The following is a 13699-nucleotide window of genomic DNA, read 5'->3' as shown; positions in this document are numbered from 1 at the left end:
CTGTATGTTGTTGATGGGTTTCTTATCCTTCTCCCCTGTTCACAGCTGTATTCCCAATGCTTAGAGGATTACATGGAGCTTAGTGGGCACTCAGTAAATACTAGTTGAATGGATGAACCAATCAATAGCTTTCTTTAGCCTAAGACTCTACAGAGGACCTCCAGTTAGTTTGAAAGACTCTACAGAGGACCTCCAGTTAGTTTGGATGAACCAATCAATAGCTTTCTTTAGCCTAAGACTCTACAGAGGACCTCCAGTTAGTTTGAAAGAGGGTTCTCCCTCTTTCTATGGGAGGCCTGAGAAATTTCTTCTGTTGTGAATTAACTTGGGCGGGTGGGGCCTGAGAGCCGTGGTAAGAGAAGTTTAGACAGCAAGATCCTCATTCCAGCATTCTGTTGGAAGTTAGTGAGTTGTATCAGGCTTCAGGACATCTTGTGGTCTAAAGGATCTCTTGAGGTCTCTCCAGCTTCTTGCTAACTGGTGGTGATGTAGCCAGTCTTCATATTGAATCCACCAGCTGCTTGCTCATTCTTCCAGTTTGATTCATGAAGGGAAAAGGAGATAGATGGGAAGAAGATTTCATTTCCTAGATCTTACCCTATTATTGTCACAACTAAACCCAGTTGTGGGATTTTTTTCTTTCCACACCTTAAAAAAATTTTTTTTAAATCATGCTTGACCTGTATGAAAAATGACTTGAAGATGGGGCACCTCGGTGGCTCAGCGGTTTAGCGCCTGCCTTTGACCCAGGGCCTGATCCTGGAGACCCAGGATCGAGTCCCACGTCAGGCTCCCTGCATGGAGCCTGCTTCTCCCTCTGCCTGTGTCTCTGCATCTCTCTCTGTGTCTTTCATGAATAAATAAATAAAATCTTTTTTAAAAAAGTTGAAGCATATATTTATCATTGAGAAAGATACTGTGAGGTAGTCACAGTTACAAAAGTTCTTTGAGGGGCACCTAGGTGACACAGTTAAGCGTCTGCCTTCACCTCAGGTCATGATCTTGGGGTCCTAGGATCCAGCCCCACATTGGGCTCCCTGCTTAGTGGGGAGTCTGCTTCTCCCTTTCCCTCTCCCCTCTCCCTGCTGGTGCTCTCTCCCTCTCTCTCTTCCTCAATAAATAAATAAACTCTTTAAAAAAAAATGTTTTCTCAGGTGCTTCAGTTCACAAGTATACGAAGATGACAAAACAAATCCAGTTTTTTTTGGGGGGAGGAGTTTGTTGTTCTTTGGTAGCAGCATTAAAATTCAGATTAAATCTTTGATTGTTAATGTGTTCTAGAGTCTTGTAAATGGGATTTTTAAAAATCACCTTAGGAAAATCGGTATTTGACTAGTTAAAACAATGTAGAGTTTGAAGTTATCTAGCTGATTTGCACAACTTGTGCCCTCACTGCCAAAATCTTTATAATTCTGGTTGTCAGAAGCCTAGGACTTTGGGGGGTGGGCACGGAGTGGTGAGGGGGTAGGAAGAAGTTTTTGAACTGAAGTTGGGTTGGTCCCTCGAATGAAACACTTGATAGATGGTGTGCTGATAGATTACATTTGGGGACAGCATTTCTTCACAGGAAGCCTGTGTCCTCTCTCTCAGACCCCAGCCTGCCTTATCTTTTTAGCAGCATGATTAGCAGTGGTTGCTGCAATTGCTATGGAAAAATCCACTGGGAGGTTATCATATTTAATGTTTCAGAAAACTTCCTTTTGAAGGCGATAACAGTATTTCTTAATCATTGTGCCGTTGGGCAAGCACAGGTGTGTTGCATACCGTTAAATCACTCTATCCTTAGGACATAATGTTGTTCTTTGAAAGTATTTGGCTCTCCTTCTACCTTTTTCCTCCAACTCCCTCTTTATGCCAAAGAAAGCACATTTCCCAGACTTACTCTCCACACCCAGCAAGGTATTCTTTCAGAAATCCTGAGTGATTTTTTTTTTTAACTCATTCTACCCCAGTTGCATCTCCAAGCTCACGATGCATGTTGCTTACTCAGTTTCCGTCTGTGCATATTGACTGCGGATCTCCTGTGTTCCAGGTGTTCTAGCAAATTCCAGAGATAGAAGCTTAGTAACGGAGCACCTTCGCTCAGGGTGTTTATGATCCAAGGGAGGAGGAGCCCTACAGAGTCCATGTTCTCTCTTCTTCCATTGGAATTTGCTTTGCACTGAATCCGGGAGAACTATGGTGAAAGAGATAGTAATAAAAAAGGTGGGTTGGAATTGTATTTTGGTCAGTTTTGGTTACGTTCAAGGTATGAGTCTTAAAAGGCAAGTGATGGAAAAGCAGAGGACTTCTTTCCATGAACCAGTTCAAAGACATTTTGTAATGCCAGCTACTTTGTCATTGTAACCGTGACATGAACCCAAATCTTTGGTCGGCTTTCTGAACCTGCTACACTTTCAGCCCCAGCCTTTTTTTTTTTTTTTAACTTTCCGGGTAAACTCTATGCTTCAGCTAAATTCTTCTACTTCTTACCTCCTGCCACACTGTGCAATAGAGGACCTGCCTCAGTATTTGGCTAGCCCCAGGCAATGAGTAGGTATTGAAGGATGAATGGATGAATATGAATGTATGTATTTCCTCTGCCCTGCTGTTTTTTAACATCATTTTGCATTTTATGCGAAGAGTATTGCAATTCCAAATTCCCTACAGAGAAGGACTCTGATTGGTGTGACCTAAGTCAGGTGTGTCTCTCCTTTGTCTAGATAGCTGTGTCCAGGAAAGCAGGCCACATGACCAGCTGCTCGCTCAGCAGGGATTCTAAGCACATTCCCTGGGAAGGGTGTCATGAGTATGACTTTCCACACCTCTGAATAGCTTAAGGGGCAGAGTTCATTGAAAGATTGTAGAGGATCAAGTATGTGGAAGGGGCAGGAGGGAATGTGGAGTTTGCTGATTTTTCTTCTTTGCCCTTGAAGGTGGACAGAAGTCAAAGGAGTGGCGCAGAACTGGAAAGAGTTACAAACGAATACAAAGGAAGTGGTATTTTCAAGGGAAAGCCAGGCTTTCATCAGGGCAAGTAGAAGGAGGAGGAGGAAGTGTTTGAAAAAAGATTAAAGATAAGGAGAAAGAGTTTTTTTTCATGACAGAGCATAATTCATTTTGTTTTATGCTTTAATTATAGGTATTGACATAATTTTTCTCCTGATCTCATTGTGATACATAGGGCACTTACTGAATATGCAAGACTGAGTCTAATGTGTAATATTACTTTTATTTTAAACAATGCATTCCAATTCTAAACAGTAATACTACAAATTTGAGGAAAGAGACCTACTTGGAGGTTAGGATTTGTGAATAATTGTTGAGTGACTCAGTGAAAAGTGAGTGAATGAATGAATGAAGTAGCAGAAACCAGCCAAGGGTGAGAAGTAGGTGTATTTGGGAAATTATCAGCTTTATATAATTTACTCTCATGGGAAATATTTGCTATTCTCCATTAGTTTGCTGCCAGCACTTGTTTTCAAAATTAACCCAGAATAGTTGTCCCAAGTTAGATACAATTGCAAAAGCTCTTTAGGTTAATAAACTATTGCTTATTTTAGGAGAACTATTGATTAGACAGACCTAATAATAAGAAGAAATTTTTCCCCTTTTAAGTGTCTTGTGATGTGCCCTTGCTGTCAAGACCTGTAGAACATTTGACTAGAAATCCAAAGGAAGCTTCTTGTCCTTGTTTTTCTTTCTGAGTAAAAAGCAGAAGGTAAATATCACGGTCAAATGAAAAAGTAAATTGGATTTTAAATTTTTATGTGTGTTTCCCCGGCTTAAGGGGCTGAGACTTCATTCAGCTGCACGGTTATAATTGACAGGCCCCCCTAAAATGTGATGTAGCCACTTGAGGGTTGACTCTTTTAATGTAGTTATTAGGTGAATGCTTTTACATTGTTGGATGTTGGACTTTGTTGTAGAACAGCTGTTGTTTATAACATTTTGTGTGTGTAAATGCATACATGTTTATTTATAATTTAAATCATTATTGCTTCCTTTGGTCCCAAAGCATCCTAGAGTACTTATTCACTTAGAGGCAATAATATTATGGTTAGCAATCTCCATTTTACTTAGTGGAGGGTTCAAAACTAGGTAATATAAAATGAATTTCTGGCTAGTAAATCTTGTTTTCCAATTGATTTTAACTTTTAATGGGATATGCACCCAGAAAAAAAAAATCTTCTGTAAACTCTATAAATGTCTGGGGGAAAACTTCAAGGATTTGGTCATCTCTTAGTGTTATGGGTTAAATTATGTCGCCTCCCCCACCAATTAATGTTGAAGTCCTAACCTTCCCTGCTCCCCATACCTCAAAAGGCAACCTTATTTGGAAACTGAAATGTTGGAGATGTAATTAGTTAGGAGAGGCCATACTGGAGTAAGGTGAGCCCATAATCCAGTATCACTTAATAAAATTCTTGTAAGAAGGGAAATATGGACAGGCAGCCATTCATAGAAAGGAAACCATATGAAGGGATGTAGGGAGAAGTTGGTTATCTCATAGCCATTGAGAAAGTCCCAGAACACAGTCCCCAAAGGAAACCAACCCTTCTGGCACCTTGATTTTGGACTTCTGGTCTCCAGAATTGGGAGACCATAAATTTCTGTTGCTTAAGCCACCCAGTTTGTGATATTTTGTTAGAGCAGCAGCAGCTGATTGATATACTTGGCCACTTAGAGGTGGTCATACGGGGGTGTCACTGTACCTCCTTCCGTGACTTTTAGGAAACCAATTCGATATCCTAGCCAATGGTACTTTCCTTCTTCTCCATAGCATTTATTTATTTATTTATGAAAGATTTTATTTATTTATTTGAGAGCAATAACTAGAGAGAGCATGAGTGAGGGGGTGGGGAGGGGGGAGCAGCAAAGAGAGAAGGAGAAGCAGACTCCCTGCTCAGATAGAGCCCAGGGGCTCCATTTCAGGACCCTTGGATCATGACCTGAGCCGAAGGCAGATGCTTAACCAACTGAACCACCCAGGTGCTCATTCTCTGTAACATATGTGATGTCAAATAAGGCTGAGATGTGATAGAATAATTGTCCAGGAAGGCCTATAGTATAGTCTGAAACTTCCTGAATAAGAATAAATCCACTTCTTGTTTTGTGAGATTCATTAAAAAAAAAAAAAAAAAAAAAAAAAAAAGGGCAGTTGGATAACCCGTGGATAAAATACAGACCTAGTAGAGTGGCTTCTTACTTTGGCTATACATTTTGTGGCCTTAGGCCTTAACTTATATATCTGGTTTCTCAGTCTTTTTCTTTGTAAAAATAATCTCTTTCTGCTTTGTGGGTATATATCCAAAAATGTATATTACACAAGATGAAGTAAGTATACATGCAATAGTGATATTTAATTGCTTTTTCTCACTTTCATATTATTCAAATACAAATGCCACTGGTTTAAAAAAAATTGCAAAGTACAGAATGTCTTAGAATGAAAAGCACAGTCTCTTGCCCCATCCATCCCCACCCTCCCCCCGCCCCTAGCTTCCAGCCCACTTCCTAGAGGAAACCACTTGTAACAGTTTCCATATTTAGTTCTTTCAGTGGTTACCACCCTAACTTTAATAATATGCTTATGCTACATTTCCTTGACATTAACTCTAGATATTATCTTTTCACTCCCTACCACTTACTTGTTTTAAAGTGAAGAATCACTGATTCAGCAGACATTCCTGATAGCCTGTAGGTCAACAGGCCTCTTTAGGGCTCTCACTCTCTAGGGACCTAATTTGAGAAAAAAGGCTTTAGCTTCACTCAAAGGGAAACCTGGGATGAGATGATCTCCACGGGGCACAACACAAGACGACAAGAGCTTGGTTTAATTACTCAAGCTCCAATTGGGCCCGAGTTATTTTTTTGCTCTTTTATATTTTTCTGTCTGCATTTGTTTATTTTAAATGAGATAAAATAAAACACAAACTGAACTCAGAATATCCTGTGTTACATTTATGAAAGGAAAAATGTCTATACTAATAGCTTGAAAAAATTAAGAGATATCTCACAGATAAAATGCTTTCTCTTCAGTCTTAAGTACTAACCAAACTGCTGTTATCAGTTGATGTTCATTGGTGGCACCAGCTTGTTTTGGTTTTGTAGCTTACCCCTTCCAGAAAATTGCAGTTGACTATCCAAAGAATAAGACAGGGAGCTGAAGAAACCATTCCTGTTTCTTGGAAACACAGCATTGCTATAACTCAGGGTTTTTTTTGGAAATTCTGTTAAGCCAATGACTGATTCACAATTTACAAAAACTTTTTGTCATCCATAAGGACAAGGATTTTCATGTTTACTGCTTAGGGTTCCTTTGAGCCCAATCAGATTTCTAGCCCTTGATCATATTGGATAGTCTCACCAGCACTGGTGTTAATGGGGTCTTGGACTTAACTATTTACCACAGCCACAGATCAGTATTCAGGCATAGCTGGAAAAGATGTTAAAGGATGTGTCTGCAAATGGGACACACAAATTTGGTGTGGTAGTGGTGGGGAGTGGTGGTGAAAGGAATGTAGAAGGGGTTGTGTTTCAGTGCTTTTTTTGCTACTTATTAGCTCTCTTCCTGGAAACTCTCTCTTGCCTGTTGACTTCACAAGAGCAGCTTTTCCTAGTTCTGTTTTGCCACTTGCCTTTTTTCACTAAATCGTCATTCCCCATCTGCCTCTAATAGACTTTGGTAAGGTTCTGTCTGTATCTGCTGCTTGTCTACTTCTGTGGTCTCACCTGTCACTTAGCTGCACACAACTCTCAAATCCCTTTCTCTAGCTGCTACCTCTATTCTGAACTCCACAAAGGCCCACTGGACATTCTTGCATGAATGACCCAGACATTTCTCAAAAGTGGCATGCCCCCAGCCACGTTTCACTCCCCTGCTCAAATGTACCTCCTCCAATGCCTTTCAGCTGGGGAATAAACTCAAACTTCTCCTATTGATCCAAATCAGGAAACTGAGGCTCGGATGCTCTGTATCTGCCCATCTCTTAGAGCTCTGTTCATTGTCCCCTGACAGCTTGCACATCCTTACACTTCTCTCTGTGCCCACTCCCCTTGTCCTAGTTGGGTCTTAACCATCCTGTTTCTCCACTGTAGCAATGTCTTCATGGTTGTGCTATCACTCATCAGCCTCTCTGATCTTCTGTTTTCAATTTTTTTAGGCCAAAATGATTTTACTTGATAGAAGTTGTGATCATGTCATTTGCCAGCTCAGGAATCCTTACCTGGATCCCTAGTGACATCAGGGTGTAAGTGAAACTTCATAGCCTAACATCCACCACTGTTTCATCTGTCCCCACTGGGGTTCATTCAAAATAACATGTTCAGGGCCCCATGTGGAGCCTGGCGCACAGGGGAGGCCTGATGAACACATGAAAAAGGAATGATTGGATGGATGCATGAATCAGTGACTCAACAGGTATTGACCTAGCAAACATGTGTCGCATGTTGCCAAGAAATGTACTTTCCTCCTTCTAAATGAGTGAAATTCGGCAGCCCCGGTGGCACAGTGGCTTAGTGCTGCCTGCAGCCCGGGGTGTGATCCTGGGGACCTAGGATCGAGTCCCACATCGGGCTCCCTGCATGGAGCCTGCTTCTCCCTCTGCCTGTGACTCTGCCTCTCTCTCTCTCTCTCTGTGTGTGTGTGTTTCTCATGAATAAATAAATAAAATCTTTAAAAAAATGAGTGAAATTCTTTTCAGTATGTCATTTTGTGAAGTTTGTCATTACTATCTAGTCTCCGCGTCCTCCCAATTTGTGATTTGGGGGCATTTTATTTATGCCCCAGTAATAGCAGTTAAGAGATATCATGGTGATTTAAAAAAAAATTATTCTTGAAAGACAGACATGGTAGGGAGAGAGAGAGGCAGAGAGAGAGAATCCTCAAGCAGGCTCCCCATGGAGCATAGAGCCTCATATGGGGCTCATTCCCAGAACCCTGAGATTGTGATCTGAGCTAAAACCAAGGGTTGGACACCTAACCGACTGAGCCACCCAGGGGCCCCTCATGGTGATTTATGTGTGTGCTGGGTGCTCACAGAGACTGAGACCCCCCTTGTGGCAATGGAAGCTCAACCCCTAACACAAAGCCTGACACACATAGGTAATCAGTCAGTCCACATTTGAATTACCACTGCCACTAATTTCTTTCAGGGTCTCATTATATTTCTCCCGATGTCCTGTAATAGCTTCCTGAGTGTTTGCCCCGCCTCTGTGCTCTCCTCCTGAAATTGACTCTTCACAGCCCTGCTAAGATGAATTCTTTTGTCCTGGAAATGGAAACGTGTGCAGAAGTGCTAGAACCCTGGTGAAATGAAGGGTTGGGACTCCCTAATTTGGAGGTTGTTGCCTTCCTAAAAGCAACCGGCATTTTTCCCTTTTTGGGTGACTGATCATTCTAGAGCTTTTAAGCATGCCACATTGCAAGATAAATAGAATATCATTTTGCAGGGTACAGAAGATCCTTCAATAAATTTTAGCTGCTTAGCCATTTCACAGGATTTGTGCTTTGAGAGTAAATAGAGTTACTTAGGAGGCTATGTTCCAGGAAGGAGACATATTTAAGCCTAAAATGAACTTAATAACTCTGTATTTTCCCTGCTAACAGGAATCTTGGAAACCACCTGAGTTGTATCAAATAAATACAGTGATTGCAGTTTGACTAGATTATGTCCATGTGCACATAAAGTCTGGATGTGGCCGAAGCAAATGGCCATGCATTGTTAACAGAGCTGTAGTTTGCAAAACAGCTAAATAAGTTTCAGACTTGAGAAAGGACAGAGTTCAGGGAAACATCAGCCTCACCAAAGTGTTTCTGCTGCTGCTGCAAATGCCACCGTTAATTGGAATTGCTTATTACTTCGGTTACTTTCAATAGTGCTTTGGGGGATACTGTTGCCTTCATATTGTGTAAATCTGTCCCTGCCACTAGTGACTGGACAACCTAGGGCATTTTTATGGGCAGCCTATTACCTGAGACTGGGCATCTAGTTTCCTGTATCACAAGGGGACATTTCTCCTGGGATTCTACCATCTGTTCAAAACCTTAACCATTTTGGTAGGAAAAATGTGGTCCTAATAATGTTTGCCAGTCACCTGTGGCTTGCAAAATGCTTAATGCTTATTAACTCATTAATCCTCTCCATGAACTCTGTGAGGAAGGTACATGTCAAGTCGTGTTTTCTTCCTTCCAAGGGCTATGGATTTGAAGCACAGATTTGCATAGGCGGTTTAGGCACATTTATGGGAAATCTTGAGAACTGACCCTACCATTTTGAGGTATTGGAAACCAACCAATACCTTTGGCAGCTGATTCTCTCTCTTTTTTTTTTTTTGTTCCTCCCCTGTATCTCCAAGATGATTCTCCACTTTCTAGCCACCAATGAGAAATCCTCATTGGGAAAATCTAGCAGGAGACACTGGCTGAAAAATAAAACTTTGAGAGCAATAGCTATTGTTTGGGTGGGGAATACATACCTGTAACATCAAGACCATGCTGCGTGATCTTGGGGTTTTTCCAAATCCAGCATTTTGGTTGGTCTTTGAGTGTCCTGTTTACCCGTGAGTAAGGGTTTACTTAAACATCTGTTTTCTCCTAATCCCCTCAAAAACATTTATGAATAAAACCATGGCAGGTGCTCTTTCAGGGGACCTAGTCTTTGGCTTCTGGAGAATTCTGTCCTTTCTCATTGTAAATCGAAATGATCAAAATGTATCCCAGTCGAAGATTGGTATTGGAGGCTTACAGCTAAAACTGGGGTATTATTTCTAATTAGTAGGTAAGAGTCTTATTTCTGTCCCTTAGATCTGTAGATTAAAGGTGATTTCTAAAGGGAGACAGAACATAAAGACTGCTAACTCTGGGAAACGAACTAGGGGTGGTAGAAGGGGAGGAGGGCGGGGGGTGGGAGTGAATGGGTGACGGGCACTGGGTGTTATTCTGTATGTTAGTAAATTGAACACCAATAAAAAAATAAATTAAAAAAAAAAAAAAAAAAAAAAAAAAAAAAAAGAAAATTGAAAAAAAAAAAAAAAAAAAAAAAAAAAAAAAAGGTGATTTCTGAGCATCTACCCAGTCATGGGGGCTGACTATAATCAACATGCTTCTCAGATAACCATATTGTCATCTGATTATTTTCCTAATGAAGTATGCAGAGCCCAAGGACATGCAGACTGTTTATTCATCCATGTGTGCATTTTTCATTTAGCAAGTACTTCTTTATTATCCGCCACGTGACAGCGACGTGCTAAGCTCCTGGTGGTACTGAAATGACCAGATTTATGAGAGAGGAGCAGGTGGGACATTTCACCGTAGGCCTCCCGATTCGTAAAAGGTCTCAAATGGAGACTTTTGACATTGTTCCCAAACGAAGTTTTATTGTGGTTGTAAATAAGAGTCATTTGCAAAATATAAGCATGCGAGAATATACGTCTCTTAATTCCATGGCATATTGGGAATTTCAGAAGTGGAAGTGACCTGGGTCTCTTATCACCCTTGAGAGCTTTTAGAAATAGCTCAGACACCCTTCCTGCATCTTTAGGAGAGATCAGGGATCCTTCCTCACCAGAGAGGAAGGGAGGTAGTTATGCCAGGATAAAAGAGCATCTCCTGGGAGCAGCCATGAAATATAAATGTAGGACGGCTGGAGGCCCAGAGACAGCCTCTGGTTGATAGCCTGAAGAGATGCAGGGTGTCCTAACGTCCTACTGGCAGTTTATGGCAAAATGAGTCTAGAATGAAGGTTTCCTGATCCAAGATGCTCTGCTCATTCCTCCATAGAAGGGGATGTCAACAGATACCGTGCCTCACCTTGCTGTGCAGGCGTCTTCATCACTCCCTGGGATGTAGGCAGACTTTAGTTTCTTAATTTCTTCTCTTTCTTTCCTGCCTTCCATCCTTCCTTCTCCCTCTTATTCTCTCTGTCTCTGTCTCTTTTAATGGAGTCCATTCTGGTTTCCACTCACAGCTGGGGTCACCTTGCTGCACTACTCCATTGTTTCCCCGCCAACAATTTTGGTTTTAGCCAACACCAAAAGCAGAAAGTTTGGTTTCAACCAAAATGAGATTTATGTTGCATGCTGTGATCTCTACTCTCCTGCCCAAGGCCAGAGCTGGACTTCACTGCAACAGGGAACTGGAGGCCGGTCTGTTCTCTCCGGAGCTGGGGTCACCAGGATGCGGTTAGCCTGTCGCCAAATGAATATCGCTTGCACCAAAACCTGACACTGTTTTTTGCTCAGTGAATCCAACTACGTGAGAAGGAGTGGGAAGAAGGAACCCCACACAAACAAGCAACCCCATCCCTATCCTGAGCAAAATACACAGGAGACAAAGTAGGCCTCAGTGACTATTAACCTGCCTTGTCCTTTTCTCATTAACTCTTTTTCTCACTAACTCCTTTTCTTTGGGTTTTAGACACATACAATATGACAAAAGTTTAGCTTTATGAGTCTTATCAAGTCTTCCCTGGAGTTTGGTAATTATCTTTGCGCTGCCTCATGGGTAGCACCATTTGATGTGCCAATGGCTTTTCAAGCTCAACATGCCGAGATGGAAAGCACCACTTTCCTCCAGAAAACTGCTCTTCCTCCTGAGTTTCTGTAATCTGCCACCGGGTTCCCAAGCTGGAAACTTTGGATTCATCCTACGCTCCTTTCTCTCACCGTGTTCTGTCAACGTAAACCACCTAAATGTCTGCAAATCCAATTACTGCCTCGTATCCACTCTCTACGCCACACAGCTGCCAGGGAGATCTGTCTAAAATGCAAATCTGGGGGTGCCTGGGTGACTCAGTGGGTGAGCGTCTGCCTTTGGCTCAGGTCATGACCCTGGGGTCCTGGGATCGAGCCCCACATTGGACTCCTTGTCAGTGGGGACCCTTCTCCCTTTCTCCACCTCCCCCTGCTTGTGCTTGCTCTCTCCTTCTCTCTCTTGCTTTCTGTGTCAAATCAATAAATAAAATATTTCATAAAATGGGATCCCTGGGTGGCTCAGCGGTTTAGCGCCTGCTTTCAGCCCAGGGTGCGATTCTGGAGTCCCGGGATCGAGTCCCACGTTGGGCTCCTGGTATGGAGCCTGCTTCTCCCTCTGCCTGTGTCTCTGCCTCTCTCTCTCTCTATGTCTATCATGAATAAATAAAATCTTTTTAAAAATATTTCATAAAATAAAATACAAATCTGATTGTGCCTTTCTCCTTCTTAAAAAGTTCTGAGGATTCCTCAAATGCTGAGAATCACATCCATACCCATAAGCCTGGGATAGCCAAATGGTCCTGCACACCCAGACTCAGCTTACCAAGGTGCCATGTTATAATGCTCCCCCACCCCCACCCCTCTGTAGCCACACTGAATGTCTGCCCAGGCTTTCATTGGGCATGCTTGTAAATGCCTCTGTGTCTTTGCCACTATCAGTCATGCCACCTGGAATATTCTTATAGAACCGGTCACATCCTGCTCTTCCAGTTTCAACTCAACTCTCTTTGCTTTTATCAAGTCTTCCAAGACCTCCCAGCCAGTTGGTGGCCTTATCTTTTTACCCAGACTGTGGTTTACTAGAAAGAATATGGACTTTGGGCAGCCCTGGTGGCTCAGTGGTTTAGTGCTGCCTTCAGCCTGGGGCATGATCCTGGAGACCCAGGATTGAGTCCCACGTCCTGGAGCCTGCTTCTCCCTCTGCCTGTGTCTCTGCCTGTGTGTGTGTGTGTGTGTGTGTGTGTGTGTGTGTCTCATGAATAAATAAATAAAATTAAAAAAAAAAGAAGAATATGAGCTTTGGAGTTAGACCAAACCGATCTTGAGAACCTGCACCACCCTGAAGCTCAGTTGTCTCCTCCATAACATAGACACTGTGCCAGTGTCATAGAGCCATTGATAGGAGTAAACAAAATAGCACTGTGTCCAATTATTGTTTCCTTCCCGCAGCAAACTGTACAGAGATATAGCATAGTAGTTAAAAGAATATGGTTTCAAATCCAGAACATGTTTTAAAGCCCAGCCACCACTCCCCTCCCCCCTTACTAATGTCAGTGACCTTGAACGATTACATTAGCTTGAGCAAATGACTCATTTCTATGTCTTCATCTGGATGGTCATGGTCCCTACTTTGTAGGGTGTTTGGGACTATTAAATGGGGTCACTGGAAAGTTACCATGTTCGGCAGGCAGTAATCCCATAGTGGATGTTGGATGTAATCATTTGTTCTGCACTTGCCATACTGGTTATGATGATTTCTTTGTGTGGTTCTTTCCCTATTAACTTGAGGATTCCTGAGGGGCCAGACCATGTCTGTCTTATCCTTGTATCCTCAACTACTACCAAGAGACATGGAATAAGCATTCGGAAGTTGTTTCTTCAAATGGATAAAGCCAGAGCATTTCATCTGAAGTTTTGGTTCTGTCCTGTGGTGAACAATGCAGTCTGGGCTTCTTGTAGACCACAGGTGCATTCTCATATCCCCGCTAAACACCCTCTAAGACTCATTCAACATAGGCTCCTCTAAGAAGCTTTCCTCTGCATTACCCCAGGTCCATTCAGATCTCTCTTTAGATCGCAGTCCTTTTGCTTTGTTAGTTTTTAGAGAAAGCATTATTTTGCAAGTGTCTTCTCTAGGATTATGGATTCATAAGTGGTGAGGACTGCCTTCTTCCTTGGGCTATGAGTGATGTAGTACCACCAACTGTGGCACACTTGTGGGTGCTTTAAATGAAAGGTGTTATTTGTC

The 13699-nt window shown here is 42.2% G+C and overlaps 1 protein-coding gene and 1 long non-coding RNA gene across 2 annotated transcripts in view; one reads left to right on the top strand and one right to left on the bottom strand.

Annotated features, from left to right (window-relative positions):
- SNTB1 (syntrophin beta 1) overlaps nt 1-13699 on the top strand; it is a 239160-nt gene that overhangs the window by 19474 nt on the left and 205987 nt on the right. The window lies entirely within an intron of this gene.
- Nucleotides 1-13699, bottom strand: part of LOC112662424 (uncharacterized) — an 88624-nt gene that overhangs the window by 7191 nt on the left and 67734 nt on the right. Inside the window, exon 4 of the long non-coding RNA XR_004815464.2 lies at nt 1987-2176. This is a non-coding gene — a long non-coding RNA (uncharacterized LOC112662424). The remainder of the gene's footprint in view (nt 1-1986; nt 2177-13699) is intronic.

Source organism: Canis lupus, chromosome 13 (genome assembly GCF_003254725.2).
Source record: "Canis lupus dingo isolate Sandy chromosome 13, ASM325472v2, whole genome shotgun sequence".
Taxonomy (NCBI): Eukaryota; Metazoa; Chordata; class Mammalia; order Carnivora; family Canidae; genus Canis; species Canis lupus.
Note: the sequence above shows the minus strand (reverse complement) of the source record. Positions and strands in the feature narration are given on the sequence as shown.